Here is a 6,368-nt window from a genome sequence, read left to right on the forward strand (position 1 = left end):
ACAACGAAATTTCCTCATGTGTGGACAATAAAGGAATATCTTATCTTATTCAGTTTGTTCTATTTGACTTATACAGGTTGTTTTATCATTGTTAATATTTTTATGTTGCACTAAATCACCAAAGCAAGTTCCACTGTTTGTGAATTCTGTTCTTTGACAATGGCAATACATTTTCTGATTCTATTAATGATGATAATAATAATGAACATTACACAGACTCCAAAACCCCTTAATAAGGGACTCCCACATTGTAGCTTTAAAACTCATTGGAGCTTTAAAACTCAACTAAAACTGGCTAAAATCAATTTATCATTTGTAGTTATAATCAGATTTGCATTTATTGAACAAGTTCATTCTTGTTCATTATTCTTATTAAATACATTAATAAACAAATGTGTTTTGTATTTATTAAAGATTGACATGATACAAAAACGACACAAAAGGAAACTGAATATAATTACTGCTTAACTCAATTATGTAACAGAATCGATGATTATATTTTACATTATATTATATTTTAAGACTTCAACAGCTTCAGGCCAGTGGCTCTCACGTCCCACCTGATGAAGACACTGGAGCGGCTGGTCCTGGACCACCTCCGCTCCACCGTGAGCTCAGCCATGGACCCGCTGCAGTTTGCATATCGGTCTGGCATCGGAGTGGAGGACGCCGTCCTCTCCTGCTGCACCGCTCTCTCTCTCACCTGGAAAAGCCTGGCAGCTCTGTGAGGATTCTGTTCTTCGATCTCTCCAGCGCCTTCAACACCATCCAGCCGCTGCTCCTGAGGGACAAGCTGGAGACGGCTGGTGTGGAGTATGACCTGGCAGAGTGGATCCTGGACTACCTCACAGACCGACCCCAGTTTGTGAGAGCCCGGAACTGTGTGTCTGACACTTGGACCTGCAGTGTGGGGGCGCCCCAGGGCACTGTCCTCGCGCCCTTTCTCTTCACCCTTTACACTGCAGACTTCAGACATGACACGGACAGCTGTGTCCTGCAAAAGTTCTCTGACGACTCTGCCATCATCGGACTCATCACGGACGACGATGACGCGGAGTACAGAGGACTGGAGCAGGACTTTGTGGACTGGTGTCAGCGGAACCACCTCCTCATCAACGCGGGGAAGACCAAGGAGATGGTGGTGGACTTCCGCAGACGCCACCCCACTGCCCCCTCACCAGTGAACATCCAGGGACGGGACATTGAGAGAGTGGACTCATACAGGTACCTGGTGTTCATCTGAACCACAAACTGGACTGGACTCATAACACAGACGCACTGTACAGGAGGAGCCAGAGTCGGCTCTACCTCCTGAGGAGACTCAGGTCTTTTGGAGTGACAGGGCAACTCCTGAAGACCTTCTACGACTCTGTGGTGGCATCAGCTCCTGTAGGTGTGGCCTGCTGGAGCAGCAGCATCACAGAGAGGGAGAGGAGGAGGCTGGACAGAGTCATCAAGAAGTCCAGCTCCGTCCTGGGCTGTGCTCTGGACTCGGTGCAGGAGGTGGGGGACAGAAGGGTCCTGGCTAGATTCACATCTATGCTGGACCATGAGTGCCACCCCCTGCAGAACACTCTGTCCGCTCTGGAGAGCAGCTTCAGTGAGAGACTGATCCACCCTCGCTGTGTGAAGGAAAGGTTCCGTAGGTCTTTCCTTCCTGCTGCTGTCAGACTTTATAACAAAAACTGTTAGTACTGAACACTCGCAATACTGACCTAACCTAATACTGATGTGCAATTCTGTCATATGTGCAATTGCTGTTGGAATTCATGTGCAATTGCTGTGAAATTCATGTGCAATCTATGTGCTGTCGTGACACATATTCATGTGCAATTACTGTCGGGATCACATGCAATGGTATTTATTTATTTGTCTATGGGAGTTTTTATTTATTTATAGGAGATCTTCTACTGAAAGTGTTTTTCAGACTTCCTATAAGTGATCTGTTCTTCTGTATCTACCTCTGTATCTACCTGCGTTGCACCAATGAAATTTCCCCATGTGGGACAATAAAGGAATATCTTATCTTATCTTATCTTATATTTCTTCTCATCTGATTAAAAAAATGCATATTGGCCAAATTATATTATGTAAATTAATAACTGAAAAGTTAATAACAAAATAAATACCCAAACCAAAAACTACAGAAAATGATGAGGACGTTATTACACCTCTAAATTGTCATTAAACCGGACTTTTTATCTTAACACTTCTTTATAATTCTCTTAAATATCAGAGCTTTACATCATGATACATGTATATTTATAGATGGATACAACAACATCATTATACGTTACGTAAACAGACTATTTCAAGCCGAATTATTCCAAAAGTCCGTGTTGACTTCTCAGTCTTTCACGCTGCTGTGACGTGCGCGCTCCCGACGCCAAAGCCTCACGGCGATGACGTCACAAAAGTGGGAGGAGATATACCACTGTTCAGGAAGTAATGCGGAACTAAAAAACGTTTTTGGAACCATGCGCCAATGAGCAGCTCCATAGGTTTCAATGGCGGCCATCTTGGCTTCCGGGGGCTTGCTCTTGAGCCGGTGTCACTCCGGTGTCATTCCGGTGTAATATATGGACATTTTGCCACAGTATGTAAACGGAATGATGAGACGTGACTTTAACTGTGCGGAAGTAGAAATTGATATTATCTGTTTGAATTGCAATGGGAATCATTGTGTGGGATCTATGAGCGGCTCGAGGAGGAAACTTGAGGGAAGAGTGAGTAAAAAGGCGGAAATAAAGCACATTTGCGTGCCACTCGCCATAAAAGAAAACGTAGAAGAAGAAGAATCGTTGTTCCGGACGAAAAGAACCTTTACAAGCCACACCGGTGTGTATCATTGTGTGTATCTAAAGATCTGGTGTGTATCTAAGGATCTGTGGTGTGTATCATGGATCTATGGTGTGTATCTAAGGATCTATGGTGTGTATCATGGATCTGTGGTGTGTATCTAAGGATCTATGGTGTGTATCATGGATCTGTGGTGTGTATCTAAGGATCTATGGTGTGTATCATGGATCTGTGGTGTGTATCATGGATCTGTGGTGTGTATCATGGATCTATGGTGTGTATCTAAGGATCTATGGTGTGTATCATGGATCTATGGTGTGTATCATGGATCTGTGGTGTGTATCTAAGGATCTATGGTGTGTATCATGGATCTGTGGTGTGTATCTAAGGATCTATGGTGTGTATCATGGATCTATGGTGTGTATCATGGATCTGTGGTGTGTATCATGGATCTATGGTGTGTATCATGGATCTATGGTGTGTATCATGGATCTATGGTGTGTATCATGGATCTGTGGTGTGTATCTAAGGATCTATGGTGTGTATCATGGATCTATGGTGTGTATCATGGATCTGTGGTGTGTATCATGGATCTGTGGTGTGTGTCATGGATCTGTGGTGTGTATCATGGATCTGTGGTGTGTATCATGGATCTGTGGTGTGTGTCATGGATCTATGGTGTGTGTCATGGATCTATGGTGTGTGTCATGGATCTATGGTGTGTATCATGGATCTGTGGTGTGTATCATGGATCTGTGGTGTGTATCATGGATTTATTGTGTGTATCATGGATCTGTGGTGTGTATCATGGATCTATGGTGTGTATCATGGATCTATGGTGTGTATCATGGATCTGTGGTGTGTATCTAAGGATCTATGGTGTGTATCATGGATCTGTGGTGTGTATCATGGATCTGTGGTGTGTATCATGGATCTATGGTGTGTATCTAAGGATCTATGGTGTGTATCATGGATCTATGGTGTGTATCATGGATCTGTGGTGTGTATCTAAGGATCTATGGTGTGTATCATGAATCTATGGTGTGTATCATGGATCTGTGGTGTGTATCTAAGGATCTATGGTGTGTATCATGGATCTATGGTGTGTATCATGGATCTGTGGTGTGTATCATGGATCTATGGTGTGTATCATGGATCTATGGTGTGTATCATGGATCTATGGTGTGTATCATGGATCTGTGGTGTGTATCTAAGGATCTATGGTGTGTATCATGGATCTATGGTGTGTATCATGGATCTATGGTGTGTATCTAAGGATCTGTGGTGTGTGTCATGGATCTGTGGTGTGTGTCATGGATCTGTGGTGTGTATCATGGATCTGTGGTGTGTATCATGGATCTGTGGTGTGTGTCATGGATCTATGGTGTGTGTCATGGATCTATGGTGTGTATCATGGATCTGTGGTGTGTATCATGGATCTGTGGTGTGTATCATGGATTTATTGTGTGTATCATGGATCTGTGGTGTGTATCATGGATCTGTGGTGTGTATCATGGATCTGTGGTGTGTATCATGGATCTATGGTGTGTATCATGGATCTATGGTGTGTATCATGGATCTGTGGTGTGTATCATGGATCTGTGGTGTGTATCATGGATCTGTGGTGTGTATCATGGATCTATGGTGTGTATCATGGATCTATGGTGTGTATCATGGATCTGTGGTGTGTATCATGGATCTGTGGTGTGTATCATGGATCTGTGGTGTGTATCATGGATCTGTGGTGTGTATCATGGATCTGTGGTGTGTATCATGGATCTGTGGTGTGTATCATGGATCTGTGGTGTGTATCATGGATCTGTGGTGTGTATCATGGATCTGTGGTGTGTATCATGGATCTGTGGTGTGTATCATGGATCTGTGGTGTGTATCATGGATCTATGGTGTGTATCATGGATCTGTGGTGTGTATCATGGATCTGTGGTGTGTATCATGGATCTGTGGTGTGTATCATGGATCTATGGTGTGTATCATGGATCTGTGGTGTGTATCATGGATCTATGGTGTGTGTCATGGATCTATGGTGTGTGTCATGGATCTATGGTGTGTACCTGCCATGGATCTATTCTATTATCCCAGGGTGGGTGGGGGAGGCGGGTCGCTCTTCGTGAGGAGGGTGGTTTGCATTTCCGGGTTTGTGAGCAAAGTCAAAGATATGGGTGATATTTCATAATTTTTATGTTATGGATGTTGCACAACACTTATTATTATCAAATCTGCCCTGAGGGTAGACTATGAAACGGTAAAAATAGCATGAGATGGGATCTTTAAGTGTGACCGGTCTATACGGTCCTGGAGGCGGCTGGTTTGGTTTGTGAAGTGACTTTGTAGTGCACATTCTCCTCGAATCCTCCACTACAGTGAGCACATATGATAATAACCAACATATTACAATATTTGTAATATCTATTACAACATGTAATATGACCCAATATCAATGTAAATAGTTTTTTGTGATTGTATAGTGAATTTCCTTTTTTTCTAACCAATTCTGAAACAAGAAAGTAAAAGTTAAATTATGTAGAATATCTTAAATATTTTAAATTTGTCTGTCTTTTTTTTTTTTTTTTTTTTTTTTACCAGTTTAGCTGTACAATGTCTGCACATGAATGAATTACACATTTTGTGCACCCAAATTCACGGCCATGTCTCCTTGTCTCGAGTCCTCCACTACAGTGAGGAGAGAGAGTTCCCACGGTAACAGTAAGTGCAGGTACAAACAGGCGCTAGAAGATGGTGGTGCATCCTAATTCACTGTGATTTAAAAGCACTCTTCTGTAATTTAAAACCTTCCTTAAATAAGACGGCTAGTTCATCTCTGGTGGTGACGTCTCAATTAGAGTGATCAAATCCCCAGGAGTCTGCCAGGTTCAGTTGCAAAGAAAATATCAATATTATGTGACAGAATAAAGTCAGAGATAATGACTTTATAAGGTCATTAGGTCGAATAAGGACTTTTTGGTAAGCGATCCTGCGCAGAGACAGCAATTTAGAGAATTTTAGAGGGTCGAGTACAAAATGGACGAGATGATTCATATTAACTGAGCGACTGGTTTATTAGGCATGTGGTCAGGACTATAAGTTATACGCACTATTCCTTGTGATGCGTTTACCACATTTTGGAGTGTTTGAGGGGGCTGAGTGTACTATAACATATTTGACACAAGTACTTTCAGACCTCTGTTGTTATGGTGGAGCTGATCTCTGAACAGGTTTCTCATTTTCCAGAAGGACTCAACCTTGTCAATGAAACCATAGCAAGGCCCACAGTTTCAAGCCAAACTTTTAAAATGTTTCATTCTTTTCATTATTACATTCAGGTAGAACACTGGAAACATACAGATTTTATCCAGGCTTTCTATAGTTGTTGCCATGAGTTCATAGTCTGACTGAAAGCTTGATGTATTGTTTTTGTCTTGTATGTCATTTATTCCTACATGGACAATAAATGTATCTGCAGTGGGATACAGACCAACAATGGACAGGATGAACATGATTAGATCTTGAATTTTAGCACCCGAGTAGGAGTTCGTTACCCAGTCGAGGAG

Source organism: Eucyclogobius newberryi, unplaced genomic scaffold (assembly GCF_026437365.1).
Source record: "Eucyclogobius newberryi isolate DKJ021-1_F unplaced genomic scaffold, fEucNew1.0.hap1 SCAF_6, whole genome shotgun sequence".
Taxonomy (NCBI): Eukaryota; Metazoa; Chordata; class Actinopteri; order Gobiiformes; family Gobiidae; genus Eucyclogobius; species Eucyclogobius newberryi.